At 40.5% G+C, this 27,069-nt stretch overlaps 1 protein-coding gene and 2 pseudogenes across 1 annotated transcript in view; all 3 read left to right on the forward strand.

Annotated features, from left to right (window-relative positions):
* LOC124287866 (arylsulfatase B-like) overlaps positions 1 to 24,254 on the forward strand; it is a 108,714-nt gene extending 84,460 nt beyond the window's left edge. Inside the window, exon 9 of the mRNA XM_046724351.1 lies at positions 24,087 to 24,254. The gene's annotated coding sequence lies outside the window, so the exon portion shown is untranslated. The remainder of the gene's footprint in view (positions 1 to 24,086) is intronic.
* Positions 2,635 to 12,762, forward strand: LOC124287880 (annotated as a pseudogene).
* The window catches only part of LOC124287877, a 36,482-nt pseudogene continuing 25,419 nt past the window's right edge, over positions 16,007 to 27,069 (forward strand).

The following is a 27,069-nucleotide window of genomic DNA, read 5'->3' on the forward strand; positions in this document are numbered from 1 at the left end:
GCGTAGGATTGTCTCTGTGTAGTTCACCTCCTGATGGCACCCTGGACATGCAATGGTGAATTTGCAGACGCCAGCCTGACCTCTTAGCCTGGCACGAAGGAGCGAACAGTTTCATCTCGATCCTGAGTCATGCTGTGGAGGGTAACGCGAGCTACCATGGTGTTCTCCTCTCTGACAGCAAGGAGTCTAATGGCCTTCAGGACATCTTCCTCGGATTTTTTTCTGTGAGGGATCCGCCAGCCGAACGTGTGAGATCTCTGCGCAGTGTCTCGTCACAGCATTCAAGAAGCTGTACAACGCGGTCCTTCCCTGTGACCTTGGTAAGCCTGGACATAGTCTTTCCATCTGGATTGAAAGTATGACCAATCTTCGCTTGTTCCAGCAGATGATATGCTTGGTCGTTTCACTTTTTCTACTTTTGCAGAGATGGCAGGTCCTGTAGTGTGGACTGTTGCATGGGCTGTTAAGAGTGCTGCTACCACCACAGAATCAAGGTCTTCTGTCACGAAGTCGCATGACGGAATAGGGCATCCAACGACTGGCATGTTTGTGTCTTGAAACTGTAGGTTAGAATCTCTGATGTACCAAGTTGCAGAGGTGGCAGATCTCCATCATAAATAAGTAGGCAATACTTTTTACAGATGACTGTTTATTCACGGTCGATCATAAATGATGGAGATCTGCAATGAGAGTAAACACATCATGTATAACATGGATAATTAAATAACATATAATCCTCTAGACATGGACTAACTAATAAACTGGCATCTTTTTGCACTGATATACGCATTATTAAATATGCTGCATCAATTATAAACGTATACCCCTGTTTAAAATGTGCTCGTCGAACACCAGTATAAACTCAGGGGCAAAGAAACACCATCAAAAGTAATTATGTGTTCATTCAATATTACATCGTCATAAGCCCATACAGTAGCAAGCAACAAATCTCACGAGCGCAAAAGCATAACGACAGAAAAGCACGTGTTTCATGTAATTATTGAATAAACCTGCCCCAGTGGCTCAGTGAACCTGTACTTCATCATCTATACCAATGGGCTGAGTGAACCTGTACTTCATCACCTGCCCCGGTGTCTCAGTGACCTGTACTTCATCACCTGCCCTGGTGCCTCAGTGAACCTGTACTTCATCACCTGCCACGGTGGCTCAGTAAACCTGTACTTCATCACCTGCCCTTGTGCCTCAGTGACCCTGTACTTCATCACCTGCCCTGGTGCCTCAGTGACCCTGTACTGCATCACCTGCCCTGGTGACTCATTGAACCTGTACTTCATCATCTATACCAATGTCTGAGTAAACCTTTACTTCATCACCTGCCCCGGTGTCTCAGTGACTTGTACTTCATCACCTGCCCTGGCGCCTCAGTGACCCTGTACTTTATCACCTGCCCTGGTGACTCAGTGAACCAGTACTTCACCATCTATACCAATGTCTGAGTAATCCTTTACTTCATCACCTGCCCCGATGGCTCAGTGAACCTGTACTTCATCATCTATACCAATGGCTGAGTAATCCTTTACTTCATCACCTGCCCCGGTGGCTCAGTGAACCTGTACTTCATCACCTGCTGTGGTGGCTCAGTGACCCTGTACTTCATCACCTGCCCCCGATGGCTCAGTGAACCTGTACTTCACCACCTGCTGTGGTGGCTCAGTGACCTGCTGTACTTCATCACCTGCCGCGGTGGCTCAGTGACCCTGTACTTCATCACCTGACCCGATGGTTCAGTGATCCTGTTCTTCATCACCTGCCCCGATGGCTCAGTGAACCTGTACTTCATCGCCTGCCCTGATGGCTCAGTGACCTGTACTTCATCACCTGCCCCGATGGCTCAGTGACCTGTACTTCATCACTGCCCCGATGGCGCAGTCTTTCATCACCTAACAAAATGTGTCAGCCGGAAAACTCTGGATTACAATATATGTGATCCTTGGTTTGACTCACACTGTGAATTTTCACTTGAGAAAAGTGTAAATGTCATGAGTAACACATCCAACCTTTAAATGGCAAGCAGAGGTCTTGACTGTTCCAGATCATGAATCAAAACGAGAAGAGTTATACTACATTGTTCCAGAGACCATATAATAATCTATTATATGGTCTCTGATTGTTCGAGAAGCACCTGATCAGAGATGTCAGATCTGCGCGTTATGTTACCCACACCAAGTCAATCTCTTCATGATATTAAAATTCTCCCCGTGGGAATTCTGAAATAATTTCCCCCAGCAACCAAACTGGCCATAGATGACACAACTGATTGGCTCTCGGAGACCTGGTTGACTCATGGCCTAAATGGCCCAAACTTAGGACACCCCACCAAATAAGCGCACGTGATATCAAACATGTATATTTGTACCTTTTGTTTCAGAGAACATGGTTGCCATTTCTTGACATGTTGACCCGTCCCCACTCTTAACTATGACGTTAGACAGACGGACCGCTGTCATATAGGCTATTAGCTGGAATATTGCTGAGTGCATTAAACAACTAACAAACAAAAACACAATGAAGAAACGCACAACGCTCACATAAGTCCCGCGGTTGCCATACTCATTACTCAGTACATTTGTAGTAGCACAAGTCACATGATCAAACGTTATCATAAGTGAACTGCATCGAAAGACTGATCTAGTTGAATGTAGGCGTTCGACACATTCGGGATCTTGAACAGTTTTGTGACAGCCATGCATCTTGCAGAGTTCTTGTTATTATGTGCATGTTGCACTGTTTTGTCAGCGAAGTCAAGTCGCCCGAACATTATTTTCATCCTCGCTGACGATTACGGATTCCATGATATCGGGTATCACAAGTCGGAAATTAAAACACCAAATCTTGACAAGTTAGCCGCGGCTGGCGTGAAGCTGGAAAACTACTATGTCCAGCCTATCTGTACCCCGACACGGTCCCAGTTCATGTCAGGGAGGTACCAGGTGAGTCAGTCATACCCTTACTGGTTATAAAGCGTGCAGACGACAACCCAGGAACATGTCTGGAGTGGGGAGGTACGGGGTCACCAATAATTTTGTACACATGTACGGTGTGTGTGTGTGTGTGTGTGTGTGTGTGTGTGTGTGTGTGTGTGTGTGTGTGTGTGTGTGTGTGTGTGTTCGTGCGTGCGTGCGTGCCTGTGCAATTTTGTGCATAACAATATTAAAAAACATTTGCTTATAAATTAGGTGGGCCGGGAAGTGAGTTTTGTACGCAGGTAGGGTGTGTCACTTACTTTGAACATACAATTTAAAGGGGTCATTCATATTGTGCATGCTTCTCCATAAAAATCATCATCACTCTCTCACCTCCTCTCTCTCTCTCTCTCTCTCTCTCTCTCTCTCTCTCTCTCTCTCTCTCTCTCTCTCTCTCTCTCTCTCTCTCTCTCTCACACACACACACACACACACACACACTAACCATAAATTATGCACAGCTTTTCAGGGCAACTTGTCGCTTGCTTCACTTATGGCTTTAGTATTGCAGAAGCTTGGCAGAATGAAAAATAATGCGGTTCAGGGTCTGTGAGACCTATTTATCCTCATCATCACAGTTTGTATTTCTTTGTTTGAATCAGAACTGAGTGACTGACTGAAGACGTTCAGACACGAATGTCTGTACATGGATTGTTTTCATTGTCTGAACAGAATTATCAGCTGGATGTTACAAACATGCTTGTTTCAAATTCATTAGCTTCCATAATTTCACTGTACAACTCACTTCAGGGGAGTACAGTGGATTTAATCTGCCTGATTTCTTGATTATTGTGTTCATATGAAATACTGAAGAGGAGAAAAGGAAACGAAAAAGGATTGGTACTTGATGTGTTTGATCAGGGAGACTATATAACGTGTTGTAGAGTAGCCCTGGTTTGATGAAGGTATCAAGGTTGTGATTTGGACCATATGGTTGCAGTGTTTCAGCAAATATTTTCAGGCTAATAAGATTGTTTTCATAACATTATCATTTGGGGTTCAGATCCTATTTCAGGTGTATAGTTTCTCTATATTTTGTCGGTAAAACACTGTGATGTTTATCTATATTTAACACCGCATGCTCCGAGCAATAATTAAGCTACATTACGGTGTTCTGTAAATAATCAAGTCTGGACCAGACAATCCAGTGATCAGCGTCATGAACATTGATCTACACAACTGGGATATGCAGTCGTGTTAGTGAGCCTGGCCATCTGTTTTGTCTGTTTTCAGATTCACACTGGTTTACAACACGGCATCATCTGGGACGCTCAGCCCAATGGCCTCCCGCTAGACAGCCCCACAGTAGCAGACAAGATCAAACAGGCCGGCTACTCCACCCACGCTGTCGGCAAATGGCATCTGGGCTTCTACAAGGATGCCTACCTGCCTACCAATCGAGGATTTGATTCATACTATGGTGAGGAAAGATGTCAACTGTTTGTTTTGTTTTGTTTGTTATTTGTTTGTGGCAATCAGCAATATATCCAGCTGTATCGTGTCAGTGTGGAAATAGTCGTGTGTGGACCAGACAATCCAGTGAGTGACATCATGAGCATCAACACAATATGAATGTGATGGTCTGTTAACCAAGTCAACCACCCAATCCTATTTGTCACCGGCTATGACATCAAGGTTTGCTGAAGACCCATTCTAACACAGATTTTCATGGGTCTAAATCGTAGGTGTGGCTAGTGATGATATATGTGAAATAAATGAAAAACTGTGATTACCGCATATCATCTTGAAGCTGAAGCAATTGAAATTCATTTCTGGTGTCCCGTCGTGATATTGCTGGAATATTGCCTAAAGCGGTGTAAAACCACTCACTCACTCACGAGCTCGCTCCCTCCTTCACTCACTCTTGTATATAATTTCATGTTTTAACAAATCACATGATTTTAGTATATCAATTTATTTACCAAACATCACATTTTTATTTGACTTAACCCTTTATATATCTAATATATAACAACTTGCAGGCTATCTGACAGGCAGCGAGGGCTACCTCACACACAGCACTTGCGACGGCCACGATTCCAGATATAATCTTTGTGGCCTTGACCTACGTAACAATACAAACCCAGTTTTCAATGAGACCGGCCACTATTCAACGTCTCTGTTTACGGAGAGGGCTATCAGTGTGATCAAGGATCATGATGAGTCTAAAGTAGGTGCAAGTTCCATCGAGAATGTTTCTTGTCAACATAAAAAAAAAATAATAATAATAATAATAGTCCATTTATTTTGTGCATTTATCCATGCACATTGCATGCTCAAAGCGCTCACTATCACCCCTGGTCAACAAGTACAGAACACTCCCTTTGAGAATACAACCTGTCGCCTGTCAGGCGCTCAAGGTTCAAATTCATACTACCATCGTATCATACCAGGTACCCTTTTTCTGCTGGGTGAACAGAGGCATTTTTTGACAAACCCACTTGCCTGAGGTGAGACCACATGTGTCACATGCGATTCGTTGTGGGGTAAGACTGAAGTCCCAGAACTCTCAGGAGTCGAACACGGCCACCCATCCAAGGACTCTCCATGCTCAGCATTGCTTAACTTCAACTGATTTGTGACCTGAGCTCTATGCACATGACCACATCTTGAAAATAATGTCTGTGCGGTGCCCTTGTCCGCCAGTTTAGGAACTGTGTCAACTTCACTGTCTTCACATTTTAATGTATTACTTGCCTCTGACGTGTATTACTTGTGTTGAAAGGCATATACAAATGGAACAAAGTATTGCAACATCCCATATTCTTCATAGTATCAATATGTTACCATTAACCATAGCAAAGGAATTTATCCAAACCTCAGTTTAACTTACTGTCTGGATACATTGACTTTCAGCGAATACTAAATGGCAAATCTTAATTAAAAAAGCATGAAAAACAGTAGCTTATTGAGAGAAGGACTGACTGACTGAGTTTGGTTTTACGCCGTTTTTAGCAATATTCCAGCAACATCACGGCGGGGGACACCAGAAATGGGCTTCACACATTGTACCCATGTGGGGATTCGACCCCGGGTCTTCGGCGTGACGAGCCAACGCTTTAACCACTAGTCTACCCCACCGCCCCTTGAGAGAAGGAAACATGGAAAAGGATTGACTCATTTTGTAGTCCAATGTCGTATGACGTGCGTATAACAAGTGCGCTCATTTTCAAGATTTGGATGTACAATCCTCAAAAATCACATAAGTAATAACATCCTGACCCTCCTGACTGATTGTATCAGATGTTGAATGTGACGTTGTGGTATTGTGTTCTATTCTTCATTAAGGGCTTGTTCTAATACATCAATATTTTGTATCTCATAATGTCCCAAACATGGGATTTAGGATCTGGACTCCTGGTGGTCCAAGGTAGAGTTGCTACCATCTCTTGACGTGAGAAATCACCAAGGACATGTGTGCGATGTGGCCCATGTGTCATCCTTGAAGACTGTTTAGAGGATGGCCATCAAATGTAATGGTACAACAACCAAAAACATAAATGATATTGTTATAGCACATGTTTTATTTATTTTTTTAAAAATAAAATTTGCTTTCAAGTGTGACTTTGTGTATATAATATACTTGTGTACATGTGTTAACTTGGTCACGTTGCTATATAGCTGAAATAGACTATAGCTCATGTGATGTTAAATTTGAACTCACCCACTACTTTGACAGTGGTAATGTTCTTGTAGGCTCATCATGGTTTTTCTTGTTTGCAGCCATTTTTCCTGTACCTCGCCTATCAGTCTACGCACGCACCTCTGCGGGTCCCAGGGAAATATTTGAATCCGTACAGCCACATCAAGGACTTGAACAGGCGCACTTTTGCCGGTAATATGGTCACTGTTAAACCTGACATATCCAGTAGGTAGTCCAGTGTATGGTCTGTTTCTCCTCACACAGAGTGAGTTGGGTTCTACTCTGTTTTACCAATATGTCTCCTGTATCATGACTTGTAATTGTCTAACTTACATTGATCGGCATTATGCTTCACTATCAGGAAAAGAGTATTGTCTGACAAAATATTGACCATTTTGCTGTTGCCCTAGGTAAGCATTGTTTATTGGACAAACTTACCTCTTATTAAATTAAATTAGTGAAACTTCATTTATAATTTATTCAGCCAATCTTCATATGATAATAGGGAATATTTTGAGAGTGCATCACCACTAGCACTTCCTTATGACCATAGTTGTTTGTAAAGGAATCGCTCTTGAAAGATGATTGGTGTATGACGTGAAATTTGCATGTGTACGATTGTCGTTTTCAAACAAAAAAATGGCTAGGAATAAACACTAACAACTGTGTGATGCAAGATGATTGTCAAAATTTATGGTTTACAGTGATTTATCGACTTTCTTGAAAACCGTCGAAATCAAGAATGACACCCCATGTGTGTTCTTATTCACATGGTCCGGCTGTCGACAAAAACAACCATACAGGGCTCAGTTCCACGAAACGATCTTGGAGCTAAAGTGATTGTAACACACATACCTCAGCATCGTCTTATGATCATCATAGCTATTACGATCGCATTGTGCAATGGGGCCCGGATGTTTATCGTTTACATGTTTTCAACTTCAAGGGATGGCTACATGTATGGACGAGGGGATCGGAAACATCACTGCAGCTCTCAATGCTTACTGGCCAGCTTGAGAATACCCTCATTGTCTTCTCCACAGGTAAGTAAATTCTGAGGTACTGGTAAGTTTATATTCAAACTTGGAATTTCTACTGTAATCTACGTCAGGACTTGGACTGAATGTGAACCTCTGAGTAGGTCTAGCTAAATTTCCCTCAAGTCTCATAAAACTTCTCTTCTATTCTGACTTAAGTAGGTCAGATTTAAGTAGGTCAGTAAGATTAGCTAGAGAAAGATTTTCACGGGCTATGGTTAAAGGTCACATGCAACCAAAAAATCAAACATAATTAAAACACAATTATCACTTATTCATGACATATGATATGCATTGCTGGTTATGAAAAAACATATAAACAAAATTATAAGCATACAATCGCAAATAAAAGTGCAATATTTTGTACTTGCGTTTACTTCCCCAGAAACGAGGCAGCCGGGATACCGAACCCAGTCAAAGCGGGTGGGTGTACACTCAAGTGTAACGGCTGATTCATTTGCCGATGCCCTCACAGCTCATTGTGTGTGTATATATAGAGATGTTGGGTTTCATAAATACATGCTCATATTTTGTGTATAACATTTTGCAATCAACAGACATCATAACATGTCATGTGTACAAGTATCACACCTGCCTGACTGTGTAATTACATAATGTGACAGAGACCGAACTCGGGCCATAAATCAATGCGTTTTATTTATGGTGAATAGCCTGATAGGTGTTAAGTTCAAATTGCATGTGGTCAGTGATCGAAGTTGTGTATTGAATATTGTCATCAGCAGACAGGCAGGCAGACACATAGGTGTCAATAAAACAGCCATTGAGTTTTGTCTGTGACAACGACATATCTATATCACAGTTAGAAATTCTGTCAACGCTAAATAATGACATTGCTTTTAAGTATAGAACTGAGAAAGTGACTCGGTAAGAAGAACGTGTGGTGAAATAGACAAATGAAATTTATATAAACACTTAAATCGGTAATCTACTGTAGTAACATATAAAAAGCTCGCGCCTGTGAAATATCAACTAAACATTAGAAAAATAGTTCACACCAAAGCCTTCACTGAGTATTCACCGCCAGCGAAGGTTTCCGTCTTGAAATGTCGAACGCCTCACTGGTTGACACATAGCTGAGAAAATCTAGATCCTAACAAGGTTCTTTTATGTAATGAGTAGATCATTTACTACTTGTTTTGATTAGACTACTCCTGCTCACGACCTCCGGATAACCCGCTTCCAAGCTGTGCGAACCATTTCACTGGGCATGTGCTATGAGCGCAGCCCAGCTCTTCTTGAAACCACTTTTTCCCCCAATCGCTGGGGGGAAAATTAGTGATTCGTTAGAACTCCGATTTCGCGCGGTTTGAATTTGTATTTTTGATGATTTGTTTCGGTAAGTCCAAACCGAAAGATATCAGAATCTGCAAAGTTGTGTTTTACGTTGCATGTGACCTTTAAGTTTGATTTTTGTTTGTTGTTTAATGCTGCCCTCCACAATATTCCAGCTGTATGGTAGCGGTCTGTAAATAATCGAGTCAGAACAATCTAGAACCAGACAATCTAGTGATCAACACTATGAGCATCGATCTCATACAATGGGATACAATGACATGTGACAACGAAGTTAGAGAGCCTAAACCCCCTTTCCCCCCACACTCCTCGATCATCACGTTAGTTTTATGACAAGCATAGGTTGTGGGTTTATTTAAGCTTGAAAACTAGAAGTTTTGTATTTCAGGATGTGGTAGAATTATGCGAGTCTACTAATTATTCATGAGGGTCCTGATAAAGTACTTGTGTTTCAGACAATGGTGGTCAGATCTACGCAGGGGGAAACAACTGGCCACTGAGGGGGTGGAAGGCGTCGTTATGGGATGGGGATTCCATGGTGTGGGCTTTGTGTATGGCGATATGCTGAAGAACAAAGGAACTGTCAATAATCAACTGATCCATGTCTCTGATTGGTTCCCAACATTGGTGGGTGTGGCTGGCGGGAACACCAATGGAACAAAGCCTCAGGATGGTTTTGACCAATGGAAGACCATCAGGTATGCTAGTATTTATGTAGAGTTTGAAACTTATGCGAACTATGCATATTGCCGGGCAACACATGCAAAATATCAAATCAAATCATCATCATCATCAACAACAATATCAGTGAAAATATAGCGTAGAGATAGCCTGTCTCCCAAAGCCTTGAGAATAAATTAAATACAAGACCAGCTCAAGGCTGGGATCAATTGGCCTCACAGCTCCTGAAAAATTATGGATTGTTCTGGGCTCTATTTGGATTTGTTTTGAAGATAAAATATTTCTTAATTTTAATATTGTTTTTCAAGCCAAAAGGGCATATGGCTGTTTGAATGTTGAGACGTGATGTGTGTTTGTTTGTTGTTTGATGGTTGTATCAAATATGACTTGTTCAAATGATTTAAATTTCTGTGTTGAATTTAGACATGTTAGCGTAAATTTCCCACCTAGGAAGTATGAATTTGAAACCTTTTGCTTACAATTTATATGTTTGGAAAAAGGAGGTCTCTTCAGTAGTATATGTCACAATGACAGCAATGTTTACTTGCTTACACAAGAAGGGAAATTCTTACATCAATTTGCCATTGTTCCAGTGAAGGTGGAGCCAGTCCGAGGAAGGAGCTCCTACACAACATTGACATTTTGACACAACCCAAAGGGGAGCTAAGCTTTTAACAACACCTTCGACACGCGGATCAGAGCCGCTATACGAGTCGGGGACTGGAAGCTCATCACAGGAGATCCAGGTTTGTGGACACTCACTGCTTAATACTGAAGGGTAGCTTAGTGGTTAAGGTGTTCGCTCATCACGCCAAAAGATCCAGGTTCGATTCCCCACATAATCACAATGTGTGAAGCCCATTTCTACTGTCTCTTGCTGTGATATTACTGGAATACTGCTAAAAGCGGCGTGAAACTAAACCCACTCAATTAATACTGTAACATTTGTTTTATTTGGTATTACAGTTTCTCAGTAAAGGACAGATTTTAGTACTTGTTTTGTTTGACACTTGACAAAGGGGTACACATGATTTTAGTCAAGGTGCTGTAGTAAGTTAATGCTCTTTGTGAGGTAGGACACGTTGTATTACAATCTTGATTAATGAACATACTGTTTTGGGCAGTGCCACCATTTTATTTTACTTTGGTTAGTAATATGAATAAAGGAATCTGATTGGCCAAGAGGGATATAAGTTATAATAGCCACTGGTAGGGCTATGATTGAGGTGTGAAATTCCAGCTAGTTTGACAAGGGTGGACGTTTGCAGACAGTTACCTCCTTACCTCAGGAAGACAGTTCCAGCGCTTTAAAAGCTGATGAAATAAAAGTTTTTATGTATGACTTCTGTGATGAAATGTTCATGTACTTAAGATAATAACTAACAAAGGATCAATACAAGCATTTATACTCTTAACAAGTAGCATCAATGTAAAGTATGCCAGTAGAGTGATCTCCCTTGGCTCCTGTGTAATGGCTACCATGCTCGTAGTTCGAATAAAGGATCTCTTAAACAGAAGTCCTTGTTTCATTGCAAGTTTTAAGACAACGTCCATGTCTTTGCTCACACCGTCTTCCTCCACCCTCAGGAAACGGCAGCTGGATTCCGCCGCCACATCTCAGTAAGGAGGCGGTTGTGGACAAGGATGATAAGGAGAAGAATCTTTGGCTGTTTGACATCGCAAAGGACCCAAATGAACACAATGACTTGTCAGCATCACAACCAGACATTGTTAAGAAGCTTCTGGACCGACTAGAGTACTACCAGAAAACAGCAGTACCCCCCAGGTACCCGGATCCTGACCCCAAATGTGACCCCAAACTACATGGAGGAGTGTGGGGGCCGTGGGAGTAACAGAACTTACTCTACAGTCATTGTTTTAAGTAGAGCAGTTTGTCTCTGAATTGTGTTAACATCCCAGTATAAACTGTTTTTGATTAACTAATAAACATAAAATGCTCAGTGAAACGCTGATCATAGTCAAAACATCAGACCAACTCTGTGATGTTTTTGCAGAATTAACGTCAAAAAGTTATAGAACAAACTCTCATCAAAATATTGACGCAGTTCACTATTTGTTACGAGGGAGGAGTGCAGAGAAAGGGACAGCCAGGTGTTTAGACAATGCTGTAGACATATTTCACTTAATTCTCCCTGTTGAAGTCAATCAATAATGCTTGTTCTATTAACCTACACGAGTTGATGATATATCGTATTGGAAATGGATTGTTACCATAAAAAAACCAGTTTGTTTTTAGAGAACCATCTGTTGTTGGATAGTCTCAGTGAGTGTTTGAGTGTTGTTTTACGCGGCTTTTAGCAATATTCCAGCAATAATCACGGTGGGGGACACCAGAAATAGGCTTCACACATTGTGCCCATGTGCGGAATCCAACCTAAATCTTCGGCGTGACGAGTAAACGCGTTAACCACTAGGCTACCCCACCACGTGGATAGTCTCAGACATGATAATTCATGAAGTCTTCTTTCTGGTGATAGCACAAATCAGTTATTCAGGAGCTGATAAAATATCTTGTCATTAGTTATCAACAGTATTTATGTGGACCATACTTTACGTACGGTAATGCTCTCTAGTCATTAGTGTCTCAAAGCTCGATGAAATGTTGACACAATATTTTTATACCGAAACATACTTAATTAATAATGCATGTTTCTAATGTCTATGGATTAAATTATTCTTTATTTGGCTTATAAACCAAATAATCATACCTTTATACCTTGCATGACCATTGTTTATTTTTGATATATTTGAAATTGTACCTATAGCATGTGTTTTGTTACATTAAATTGATAATAATTGTAGTACGTCAACAAGGGCTCTAGTCAAGTTAAAGTTGAACCTTCAAATGGCATTTAGAAGTGATAAAGGAAAATGAAAATACCCTGAAACATTGTGTTCCTTGTATAAAAGAAGTCGATACCACAAATTCTCTCCTTAAAGATTATGAACTGGTACAATACTGACAATATGGATAACAGCTTCTTCTATTTCGGGTGTGTGACTTAATGTCTGCTTGACAATGGTACAAGAATCTGTATCGAAATGTGGCACTCGTGAAATAAATTCCTGTTTGACAATGGTACAAGAATCTGTATCGAAATGTGGCACTCGTGAAATAAATTCCTGTTTGACAATGGTACAAGAATCTGTATCGAAATGTGGCACTCGTGAAATAAATTCCTGTTTGACAATGGTACAAGAATCTGTATCGAAACGTGGCACTCGTGAAATAAATTCCTGTTTGACAATGGTACAAGAATCTGTATCAAAACGTGGCACTCGTGAAATAAATTCCTGTTTGACAATGGTACAAGAATCTGTATCGAAATGTGGCACTCGTGAAATAAATTCCCTGTTTGACAATGGTACAAGAATCTGTATCAAAACGTGGCACTCGTGAAATAAATTCCTGTTTGACAATGGTACAAGAATCTGTATCGAAACGTGGCTCTCATGAAATAAATTCCTGTTTGACAATGGTACAAGAATCTGTATCAAAACGTGGCACTCGTGAAATAAATTCCTGTTTAACAATGGTACAAGAATCTGTATCAAAACGTGGCACTCGTGAAATAAATTCCTGTTTGACAATGGGCCTTACAAGAACAGCATGACCTATATCTATGTTTTATAGAAATGTACTCAAATTTGTAAATGACAGAGGATCAACAGAAATGTCAAGATGTATATCGATTTGTTTTGGGTTTTTTAAAGCCTAGGTGCAGGTTTAAGCAGTGCTGTGATGTGCCTTACTTAGATTTAAATGCTGACACAAAGTTATTTTAATTACAGTGCCAAAACGGTCTAATCTTGAGCACTTTGGAATGATATGAGATAATTTGCAACGTGCAAGTGTCAACATAGAGGCGGTCAGGTGACAAGGACGGAATAACCAGGCTTGCATCACACTACCAGTCTGGCTGATAAGGGATATCAATGCACTTTTAATATCATGTTTGGTTTCAGCCCGGGAAATTATGTGCTCCAGTTCATAGCCTGATTATGTCTTTCAAATAAGGTGAAAATTCATTTACTTGCAAATAAATGCGACAGACCCCATCCCACATTCATAACAAATTATTATTGTTATATATGTGTATTCATATAGCGCTATAGTCCATCCAATGTGCATGCTCAAAGCGATTATACAATTGGGACTATATCATGAGCATTTGTTTCAGCAGTATTACAGCTGTACGATATTGTTTGTAAATATATCGAGTCTGGATCAGACATTTCAGTGATTGTCACCATGCGACACGATGACAGAGCATGTGTTTATGAATCACTATGAAATATAGGTGTTCGCGAAATGGTAAGCATATCCTGCCCCACCAGTGGCACCGGTCATAAATATATACAAAGTCTAAATCAACTGTTCACATGAACGTATGGTACAAGTCAAATAGAGAATTGCACCGGACATCATTGTTGTCACTGATGCATCAAATTTCGAAATGTCATACACATAAAACTTTTTGAAAAAGATACCTTTTAAAACTTTGGTGTTACGGAAAACAATAAACATGTTTCTGTGTGGCGATTTTTATATACCATATGTCACCCTTTGACTGCTTCATCAGCTGCCTGACCTATATTTTTGGCTTGGGATATCTGCCTAAGGTCATTATCAAGGACTTACTTATCTGACTGAGCTAGCAACACATCTCACCAGCTCACTGAATTCAAAGGACATGGACTAACTAATAAACTGGCATCTTTTGCACTGATATACGCATTATTAAACATGCTGCATCAATTATAAACGTATACCCCTGTTTAACATGTGCTCGTCGAACACCAGTATAAACTCACGGACAAAAGAAACACCATCAAAAGTAATTATGTGTTCAATATTACATCGTCATAAACCCGTACGGTAGAAAGCAACAAATCTCACGAGCGCAAAAAGCATAACGTCTGAGAAAAGCACGTGTTTCATGTAATTATTAAATAAGTCGAATTGTACTTCATCACCTGCCCTGGTGCCTCAGTGAACCTGTACTTAATCACCTGCCCCGATGGCTCAGAGACCTGTACTTCATCACCTACCCCGATGGCTCAGTGCCCCTGTACTTCATCACCTGCCCCGATGGCTCAGTGATCCTGTACTTCATCGCCTGCCCTGGTGCCTCAGTGAACCTGTACTTCATCACCTGTCCCGATGGTTAAGTGATCCTGTACTTCATCACCTGCCCCGCTGGCTCAGTGATCCTGTACTTCATCGCCTGCCCTGGTGCCTCAGTGAACCTGTACTTCATCACCTGCCCCGATGGTTCAGTGATCCTGTACTTCATCACCTGGACCGATGGCTCAGTGATCCTGTACTTCATCACCTGCCCCGATGGTTCAGTGATCCTGTACTTCATCACCTGCCCCGATGGTTCAGTGACCCTGTACTTCATCACCTGCCCCGATGGCTCAGTGACCCTGTACTTCATCACCTGCCCTGGTGCCTCAGTAAACCTGTACTTAATCACCTGCCCCGATGGTTCAGTGATCCTGTACTTCATCATCTGCCCCGATGGCTCAGTGACCCTGTACTTCATCACCTGCCCCGATGGCTTAGTGACCTGTACTTCATCACCTGCCCCGATGGCTCATTCACCTGTACTGACCAAACGTTGGACAGACGGACCGCTGCCATATAGGCTATTAGCTGGAATATTGCTGAGTGCAGTAAACAACAAACAAACAATAATTATTAAATAAGTCGAATTGTACTTCATCACCTGCCCTGGTGCCTCAGTGAACCTGTACTTAATCACCTGCCCCGATGGCTCAGAGACCTGTACTTCATCACCTACCCCGATGGCTCAGTGCCCCTGTACTTCATCACCTGCCCCGATGGCTCAGTGACCCTGTACTTCATCACCTGCCCTGGTGCCTCAGTGAACCTGTACTTAATCACCTGCCCCGATGGTTCAGTGATCCTGTACTTCATCATCTGCCCCGATGGCTCAGTGACCCTGTACTTCATCACCTGCCCCGATGGCTCAGTGACCCTGTACTTCATCACCTGCCCCGATGGCTTAGTGACCTGTACTTCATCACCTGCCCCGATGGCTCATTCACCTGTACTGACCAAACGTTGGACAGACGGACCGCTGCCATATAGGCTATTAGCTGGAATATTGCTGAGTGCAGTAAACAACAAACAAACAAAAACACAATGAAGCAACGCACAACGCTCACACTAGTCCCGCTGTTGCCATACTCATTACACAGTACATTTGTAGTAGCACTGTTGAGGAGTTTGCATAAGTCACATTATCCAACATTGTCACATGATCACAAGTGAACTGCACCGGATGACTAATCTCGTTGAATGTAGGCGTTCGACTCATTCGGGATCTTGAACAGTTTCCTGACAGCCATGCATCTTGCAGAGTTCTTGTTATTATGTGCGTGTTGCACTGTTTTGTCAGCGAAGTCAAGTCGCCCGAACATTATTTTCATCCTCGCTGACGATTACGGATTCCATGACATCGGGTATCACAAGTCGGAGATAAAACACCAAATCTTGACAAGTTAGCCGCGGCTGGCGTGAAGCTGGAAAACTACTATGTCCAGCCTATCTGTACCCCGACACGGTCCCAGTTCATGTCAGGGAGGTACCAGGTGAGTCAGTCATACCCTTACTGGTTATAAAGTGTGCAGACGACAACCCAGGAACATGTCTGGAGTGGGGAGGTAGGCGGTCACCAATAATTTTGTACACATGTAAAGTGTGTGTGTGTGTGTGAGAGAGTGAGTGAGTGAGTGAGACAGAGCGTGCGTGCGTGCGTGTGTGTGTGCAATTTTGTACATAACAATATTAAAAAACATTTTCTGATAAATTAGGTGGGCCGGGAATTGAGTTTTGTCTGCAGGTAGGGTGTGTCACTTACTTTGTACATAAAATTTAAAGGGGTCATTCATATTGTGCATGCTTCTCCATAAAAATCATCATCACTCTCTCACTCACTCACTCTCTCTCTCTCTCTCTCTCTCTCTCTCTCTCTCTCTCTCTCTCTCACCTCACTCACTCTCTCTCTCACACACACACACACACACACACACACTAACCATAAATTATACACAGCTTTTCAGGGCTTGGCAGAATGGAAAATAATGCGGTTCACGGTCTTTGAGACCTATTTATCCTCATGATCACAATTTCTTTGAATCAGAACTGAGTGACTGACTGACTGACTACATGTGGCACATCCTTTGTACATAAAATGTAGAGGGTTCATTCATATTGTGCATGCTTCTCCATAAAAATCATCATCAAACACACACACACACACACACACACACACACACACAAACCATAAATTATACACAGCTTTTCAGGGCAACTTGTTGCTTGCTTCATTTATTGCTTTAGCATTGCAGAAGCTTGGCAGAATGGAAAATAACGCGGTTCAGGGTCTGTGATACCTATTTATCCTCATGATGACAGTTTGTATTTCTTTGTTTGAATCAGAACTGAGTGACTGACTGAAGACGTTCAGACACGAATGTCTGTACATGGATTGTTTTCATTTTCTGAACAGAATTATCAGCTGGATGTTACAAACATGCTTGTTCCAAATTAATTAGCTTCCATAATTTCACTGAACTAGTAAGATTGTTTTCATAATATTGTAATTTGGGGTTCAAATCCTATTTCAGGGGTATAGTTTCTTTATGTTTTGTCGATCAAACACTGTAAAGACTATGTATTCAGCGGTGTCCGTCTGTCGGTACGTCCCGATTCTTGTTAAAACGATATCTCATCAACTGTTGTACCCAATGTCTTCAAATTTGGTGACAGCTTACACTGGGGTATTACGCAAGCACACCAGTTGATTTGGGTGACCTTGGTATCTTCAAGGTCACCACGACACTTTGAACACTTTTCAAACTTATGTAAACGCGATATCTCATAAAATATTGCTTCCAATGTCTTCAATTATGTCGACAGCCTACATTGGGTGATTATGCAGACACCGGTCATTTCAGGCATCTTGTATGTGACCAAAAAATTAAAAGTAGTAAATATGTTATAAATATTCCATTCTTTATCGGCGGGGGACATTGTCATATCAGTGGCAAACACTCATTTCTTATTTAATGCAGCACTGAGCAATAATCAAGCTACACGGCGGCGTTTTGTAAATAACCAAACCAGACAATCCCGCGATCAACGTCATGAACATTGATCTACACAACTGGGATATGCAGTCGTGCCAACCAAGTGTTAGTGAGCCTGACCATCTCTTTTGTCTGTTTTCAGATTCACACAGGTTTACAACACGGCATCATCTGGAGCTCTCAGCCCAATGGCCTCCCTCTGGATAGTCCCACATTAGCAGACAAGATCAAACAGGCCGGCTACTCCACCCATGCTGTCGGCAAATGGCATCTGGGCTTCTACAAGGATGACTACCTGCCTACCAATCGGGGATTTGATTCATACTATGGTAAGGAAAGATGTCAACTGTTTGTTTGTTTGTTTATTTGTTGTTAAATGTGGCAATCAGCAATATTCCAGCTGTATCGTGCCAGTGTTGAAATAGTCGAGTGTGGACCAGACAACCCAGTGATTGACATCATGAGCATCAACACAATATGAATGTGATGGTCTGTTAACCAAGCCAACCACCCAATCCTATTTGTCACCGGCTATGATATCTGTGAAATAAATGAAACATCATGATTATCCCATATCATCTGGAAGCTGAAGCAATTGAAATTCATTTCTGGTGTCCCGTCGTGACATTGCTAGAATATTGCCTAAAGCTGTGTAAATCCATTCACTCACTCACTCACTCATTCACTAACCCACCCATTGTTGTATACAATTTGTGTAGAGAAACCACATGTTTTAGTATATCAATTTATTTACCAAACATCACCTTTTTATTTGACCTAACCCTTTATATATCTAATCTTAACAACTTGCAGGCTATCTGACAGGCAGCGAGGACTACTTCACACACAAACGTTGCGACGACCACGATTCCAGATACTCGTTTTGTGGCCTTGACTTACGTAACAATACAACCCCAGTTTTCAATGAGACCGGCCACTATTCAACGTATCTGTTTACGGAGAGGGCTATCAGTGTGATCAAGGATCATGATGAGTCCAAAGTAGGTGCAAGTTCCATCGAGAATGTTTCATGTCAAAATAAAAATATTAATAATAATAATAGTCGAGATATTTTGTGCATTTACCCATGCACATTGCATGCTCAAAGCGCTGACATATAACCCCTGGTTAACGAGTACAGAACACTCCCTGTGCAGAATACAACCTGTCTCCTATTAGGCGCTCAAGGTTCAAATTCAGACTACCATCGTATCGTACCAGGTACCTTTTTTCTGTTGGGTGGACAGAGGCAATTTTTTAACAAACCCACTTGCCTTAGGTGAGACCACATGTATCACATGCGTTTCGTTGTGGGGTAAGACTGAAGTCCTAGAAAGTCTCAGGAGTCGAGCTGCCAAACACGGTCACCCATCCAAGGACTCTCCATGCTCAGCATTGCTTAACTTCAACTGATTTGTGACCTGAGCTCTATGCACATGACCACATCTTGAAAATAGTGTCTGTGTGGTGACCTTGTCCGCCAGTTTGGGTACTGTGTCAACTTCATTGTTTTCAACTTTTAATGGAGCCTCTGACGTGTATTACTTGTGTTGAAAGGCATATACACATGGAACAAAGTATTGCAACATCCCATATTCTTCATAGTATCAATATGTTACCATTAACCATAGCAAAGGAATTTATCCAAACCTCAGTTTAACTTACTGTCTTGATACATTGACTTTCAGCGAATAATTAAATGGCAAATCTTAATTAAAAAAGCATGAAAAACTGTAGCTTATTGGAAAAGGATTGACTCATTTTGTAGTCCAATGTCGTATGACGTTAACAAGTGCGCTCATTTTCAAGATTTGGATATACAACTCAAAAATCACATAAGTAATAACATCCCTGACCCTCCTGACTGATTGTATCAGATGTTGAATGTGACGTTGTGGTATTGTGTTCTATTCTTCATGGAGGGCTTGTTCTAATACATCAATATTTTGTATCTCATAATGTCCCAAACATGGGATTTAGGATCTGGACTCCTGGTGGTCCAAGGTAGAGTTGCTACCATCTCTTGACGTGAGAAATCACCAAGGACATGCGTACGATGTGGCATAGCAAGTGTCATCCTTCAAGACTGTTTAGAGGATGGCCATCAAATGTGGTACAACAACCAAAAAACATATATAAATGATATTGTTAAAGCACATGTTTTAAATTTGCTTTCAAGTGTGACTTTGTGTATATAAAATACTTGTGTACATGTGTTAACTTGGTCTTGTAGCTATTTAGCTGAAATAGACTATAGCTCATATGATGTTAAATTTGAACTCACCCACTACTATGATAGTGGTGATTTACTTGTAGGCTCATCATGTTTTTGTTTCTTGTTTGCAGCCATTTTTCCTGTACCTCGCCTATCAGTCTACGCACGCACCTCTGCAGGTCCCAGGGAAATATTTGAATCCGTACAGCCACATCAAGGACTTGAACAGGCGCAATTTTGCCGGTAATATGGTCACTGTTAAACCTGACATATTCAGTAGGTAGTCCAGTGTATGGCCTCTTTCTTCTCACACAAAGTGAGTTGGGTTCTACTCTGTTTTACCAATATGTCTGCTATATCATAACTTGTCAATTTCTAACTTTCCTTGATCGGCATTATGCTTCACCATTAGGGAAAGAGTTGATCTGACAAAATATTGAGCATTTTGCTGTTGCCCTAGGTAAGCATTGTTTGTTGGACAAACTTACTTCTTATTAAATTTTTTTAGTGAAACTTCATTTATAATATAGTCAGCAAATCTTCATATGATAATAGTGAAAGTTTGAAGGTGCATCACCACTTGCACTTCCTCATGACCATAGTTCTTTGTACAGTAATTGCTCTTGAAAGATGACCGGTGTATGACGTGAATTTGCATGTGTACGATTGTCGTTTTCAAACAATAAAATGGCTAGGAACAAACACGTACAACTGTGTGATGCAAGATGATTGTCAAAATTAATGGTTTACAGTGATTTATCGACCTTCTTGAAAACCGTCAAACTCAAGAACGACACCCCATGCACGTGTATGGGGCGACTGGTTGTGCACGTGCATCCCATGCGTTGTGTTTAAGGGTGACGATTTTGTGAAATGGTGGTGCGTTCATAAGATATCTGTCTTTGAAAAGTTTGTTAACGCTTATCTTCCTATCTAAATTGAAAGTTCACGTTCCCTTACTATTTTTGAAGAGTATAGATGCCTGATGACCAACAATATCAACCCGTGAAGATCCGGGTTAGAATATTGATCTTCACTAACCCATGCTTGTTATAAGAGGCGACTAACGGGATCGGGTGGTCAGGCTTTCCAATTCCCATGTCATCGTTTCCCAATTGCGTAGATCGATGCTCATGCTGTTGATCACTGGACTATCTGGTCCAGACTCGATTATTTACAGACCGCCATATAGCTGGAATATTGTTGAGTGCGGCATAAAACTAAACTCACTCACTCACCAACAATGTGAGGTGTTGATAAATCAGTTGTGTTCTTATTCACGTGATCCGGCTGTCAACAAAACACCCGTACAGGGCCCAGTTCCACGAAACGATCTTGGAGCTAAAGTGATTGTAACACACATACCTCAGCATCGGCTTATGATCATCATAGCTATTACGATCACATTGTGCAATGGGGCCCAGATGTTTATCGGTTACATGTTTTCAACTTCAAGGGATGACTGCATGTATGGACGAGGGGGATCGGAAACATCACTGCAGCTCTCAGTGCTACTGGCCAGCTGGAGAATACCCTCATTGTCTTCTCCACAGGTAAGTAATATTTTATTAGAGTTGAATCACAGACAGTGATGACTGTCAGACCTTAGTTAATAAAAGGTGGATGTTCTAAGTCTCTGTAGAAAATTAACCAATAAATTATATGAATTTCAGGCATTTTACAGTTCAGATACTTGGTAACATGTAAATGATACACTGACTGCATGTACAAATCTGTATTACAACTGTGCTACGTCGTACAACATCTAAATGCGAGAGTGGCAGGTGCCTCATGTAGGGCAGTGCATGTTTAAATGTTTTATGGACAACTGGTGTGTTCTCAATGAAATATCATGGATTTAAATAGAACCCCAAAAAAGTGTCTTCGGCATGCAAATTGGTAACAACATTTGCATTGTTCATAATTTGATTTTCTTTCTTTTGGTAAATTCTGAGGTAGTGGGAATTTTTATATTCAAACTTGGAACTTCTGCTGTAATTTACGTCAGGACTGTTGTTTAATGCTGCCCTCCACAATATTCCAGCTGTATGGTAGCGGTCTGTAAATAATCGAGTCAGAACAATCTAGAACCAGACAATCTAGTGATCAAATCTATGAGCATCGATCTCATACAATGGGATACAATGACATGTGACAATAAAGTTAGAGAGCCTAAACCCCCTTTCCCCCACACACACCTCGATCATCACGTTAGTCTTATGACAAGCATAGGTTTATTGTGGGTTTATTTAAGCTTGAAGACTAGAAGTTTTGTATTTGAGGATGTGGTAGAATTATGGGAATCTACTAATTATTCATGACTGTCCTGACAAAGTACTTGTTTTTCAGACAATGGTGGTCAGATCTACGCAGGGGGAAACAACTGGCCACTGAGGGGTGGAAGGCGTCGTTATGGAAGGGGATTCCATGGTGTGGGCTTTGTGTACGGTGATATGCTGAAGAACAAAGGAACTGTCAATAATCAACTGATCCATGTCTCTGATTGGTTCCCTACATTGGTGGGTGTGGCTGGCGGGAACACCAATGGAACAAAGCCTCTGGATGGTTTTGACCAATGGAAGACCATCAGGTATGCTAGTATTTATGTAGAGTTTGAAACTTATGCGAAATATGCATATTGCCGGGCAGCACATGCAAAATATCCAAATCATCATCATCATCATCATCAATAATATCAGTTGAGTATATGGTGAAAATATAGCCTAGACCTAGTCTGTCTCCCAAACGCTTGAGAATAAATTAAGTACAAGACCTGCTCAAGGCAAGGATCAATTGGCAAGTCCAAATTGCCCCACAGCTCCTGAAAATACGGATTGTTCTGGGCTCCATTTGGATTTGTTTTGAAGATAAGAATATTTCTTAATTTTAATATTGTCATTCAAGCAAAGGGCATATGGTTGTTTGAATGTTGAGACGTGATGTGTGTTTGTGGGTTTTTTTAATGGTTGTATCAAATATAACTTGTTCAAATGATTTAAATTTCTGTGTTGAATTTAGACATGTTAGCGTAAATTTCCCACCTATGAAGTATGAATTTGAAACCTTTTGCTTACAATTTATATGTTTGGAAAAAGGAGGTCTCTTCAGTAGTATATGTCACAATGACAGCAATGTTTACTTGCTTACACAAGAAGGGAAAGTCTTAAATCAATTTGCCATTGTTCCAGTGAAGGTGGAGCCAGTCCGAGGAAGGAGCTCCTACACAACATTGACATCTTGACACAACCCAAAGGAGCTAAGCTTTTTTAACAACACCTTCGACACGCGGATCAGAGCCGCTATACGAGTTGGAGACTGGAAGCTCATCACAGGAAGTCCAGGTTTGTGGACACTCACTGCTTAATACTGAAGGGTAGCTTAGTGGTTAAGGTGTTTGCTCGTCACGCCGAACACCCGTGTTCAATTCATGTCTTTGCTCACACAGTCTTCCTCCATCCTCAGGAAACGGCAGCTGGATTTCGCCGCCACATCTCAGTAAGGAGACGGTTGTGGACAAGGATGATAATGAAGAATCTTTGGCTGTTTTGACATCGCAAATGACCCAAATGAACACAATGACTTGTCAGCATCACAACCAGACATTGTTAAGAAGCTTCTGGACCGACTAGAGTACTACCAGAAAACAGCAATACCCCCAGGTACCCTGATCCTGACCCTCAAGTGTGACCCCAAACTACATGGAGGGTGTGGGGCCGTGGGAGTAAAACAGAACTTACTCTGTACAGTAGAGTAGGTGGTTTAGGTTGTCTCTGATTTGGGTTAACATCCCGAATATACTATAATTGATTAACTGACAAGATAACCTTAATTAAAGCTGAAAGCCCCTTTTATATATACTTCTATGTACTCCTTTTAAATGTGACTTGATAAGTCTTAAACATATTATTGGAATTAGCTTTGAAGATTAGTTGTCTTTAGACGAAGCTTGCAGCTATTTTGGAAGATAAGTCAACTTTATTTGCCTGATATGTTGAATGTAACTGGGACCTTCTTCATCTGGCTGCTCAGTGCAGCCTCTTTTGATTGGTAGATCAATCCTTTAGAATGTAGCTTGGGTCATTTTTTGTTGATCACTCAATCGTTTGGAATGTAGCTTTGGTCATTTTTCGTTGATCACTCAATCCTTTGGAATGTAGCTTGGGTCATTTTTCGTTAATCACTCAATCTTTTGGAATGTAGCTTGGGTCAGCTTTCGCTTGTAGGTCAGTCCTTTAGAATTTAATTGTATTCGTATAGTATCCAAGATATTTTTATTGATTTAACTTCTTTGTAATTTCTCTCACGACGTTTCGAGACCATTCCAGGTCCCTTCATCAGGTGAACAGGTGAGAGAAATTACAAAGAAGTTTAATCCATAAAAATATCTTGGACATCAATGTACAACTTCTAAATGCCACTGAAAGACATCATTCGTATGGTAGTTTGAAGATTCTTCAAATATTTATTGTCTCAGTTGGTAAATATATATTTTCTAAATTGTTTCCCCCTGACATCAGTTAATTAGAAGATAATTTACTCTGTTTTCAATTTTGCGGTCCTTTTATCGTTGATTAAGACCGCTAAATGTAATTTATAAACCGAACGCGTCAAAAAGTTAATTGTATTCATACGCGGTGAATCGGTCTCTTTAATTAGAGGTCCTTAAACTGCCATTGAAGTATGGTTTTGATGAGCTCTCAGCCAATCAGAACTGAGTATCACACAGTGTAGTGCTAGAACAATGGATTGACTGTTTATATTACTTCCTTGTCAGTTGTTTAATATGAGGGTATTTATGAGACACCATTGTTTATAATTTGATACTTTTATACACATACCTTTATATTTTAATTATGCTTATATCATGGTATATTTCATATTTTTAAATGAGGGAAACACATGGGTGATTGGTGTGTGTATCCATGGCTTTGGAGGAAACTCTAGCTTGTATTCTCACTCATGGTCTCAGAACAGTGATAATACTTGTATGTATTCAGTAATCTTGAAGAAATCATACTTAACCATTTACTTAATACACTTAAATCATTGATCCAAACATTATTCATCTTTTCTATAGAGATGTTATGTCACAAGCGTCCATGACAGACTTTTTATGATATTGTCACATAGTTACTGATGCTTGGCCAAATGTAATTGATTGGCAGTATGCATGTAAATGTAACATATCAAAGAGATTAATGTAGTAACGAGGAAAGATATTTTATGCATTCAGGCTGAATGCAATTAGAGGCTAAAATTTGAAGCAAAGATGTCAACCAACAATATTTCCACAGTGGCAATATTTTGTTTTGACTGTCTGAATGTTTCATGACATGCACGGTAAGATACAATTTGTGTGTTCTATTTTATTGTTGTGGTTCACATGTGTACATTCCAGAGACTCAGCAATGTGAGGTTTCAAATTACATTAACCACCTCTAATTACTTACAGTTATCTCACTGCACCTATCACATTGGGCTTCAGAAGTTCACAAGATCAGATGGACAGTAACACTTCAGACCTCTGATTACAATATTTTGATGAATACTGCTTGTTTATTGATCTACATAGAGTTTATGATATATCATACTGGAAGGGATTGTTACCATACAAAACGGTTTTGTGTTTTTAAGAGAATCGTCTATTGTTGGATAGTCTCAGTCAACTTTATTGATTCAATAATCCATCAAGTCTACATTCAGGTGATAGCATAACTGGGTTATTCGGGAGCTGCGAAAATATCTTGTTATTAGTTATTAATAGTATTGATGTAGACGATATGTTAGTCATATTTCACATATGGTAATTCTCCCTAGTTAATTGTGTCACAAAACTAGACACAATATTTGTATACAGAAACACACATAACTAATAATGAATGTGTATAATGTTTATGGATTAAATTATGCTTTATTTGGGGTTATAAACCAAATAATCTTACCTTTATATCTGGCATGACCTATATTTATTTTTGATATATTTGAAATTGTACATGACATTGGGTCAACAGAAATGTCAAGATGTATATCTATTTGTTTATAATTTGTATTTAAAAAACCTGGGTGCAGGTTTACAACAGAGCTGTGAGGTGGGCTTACACATGATTTTTGCTAAAGATCACCATGGAAGTTGGTCCCAATACTATCTAAATATAGAGCTTTGCAACCTATGGGGCTTACATGAGAAAATTGGCTTGCTACAGACCTTTGGAGCATTTTACTGAAACTTGTACAACCACTACAAATGACATGTCCATTGTATTGACAATAAATATGATTAAACCAAAAATTGGTGTTCATGTCAATTTACAGGACAAGTGTGACATTTCATGACTGCATAATAGATTTTATTGCTCTGCATTCATCAGTTGTAATTCTAAGGTGTTTGATTTTTAACATCACCCTCAGCAATATTCCAGCTATATGGCGGAGGTCTTTAACTAATTAAGTCTGGACCAGACAATCCAGTGATCAACATCATGGGCATCAATCTATGCAATTGGGATACAATGACATGTGTCAACCAAGTCCGTAGGGTTGCTGAAGACCTATTCTAACCCGGATATTCAGGGGTTGTGATTCTAGGAGGATGAAGGAGCCTTAGAATGACTCTTAGAAGTGATGAAAGAGAAAGCATATACTCTGGAACATAGAGTTCCTTATATTTAAAAGGTTGATACCACAACATTTCTCCTTAAAGGTTATGTACTTGTACAATATTGACAAACCTTATGGATAACAAGTTCTTTGCTTTCATGGGAGCAATGTAATTCCTGCTTGGCAACAGTACAAGAATCTGTATCGAAACGTGGCACTCACGAAGTAAATTCCTGCTTGACAACGGTAAAGTTATCTGTATGGGCTAAAGAATCTGTATCGAAACTTTATCTCTTTCAAAGATCAATGGCGGTTCCCAAAGGAACACACAAAATGTACAAAGTACGTACTTTTACTTGGGAGATGTCATATGTTTCATGTCCCGTCGTACAAACATAATGACACGGTAACATCAGTGCATATCCATGGTGAGACCAATTTGCGTAGTGACTTATG

Source organism: Haliotis rubra, unplaced genomic scaffold (assembly GCF_003918875.1).
Source record: "Haliotis rubra isolate DU_JTF1 unplaced genomic scaffold, ASM391887v1 Scf407, whole genome shotgun sequence".
Classification (NCBI taxonomy): Eukaryota; Metazoa; Mollusca; class Gastropoda; order Lepetellida; family Haliotidae; genus Haliotis; species Haliotis rubra.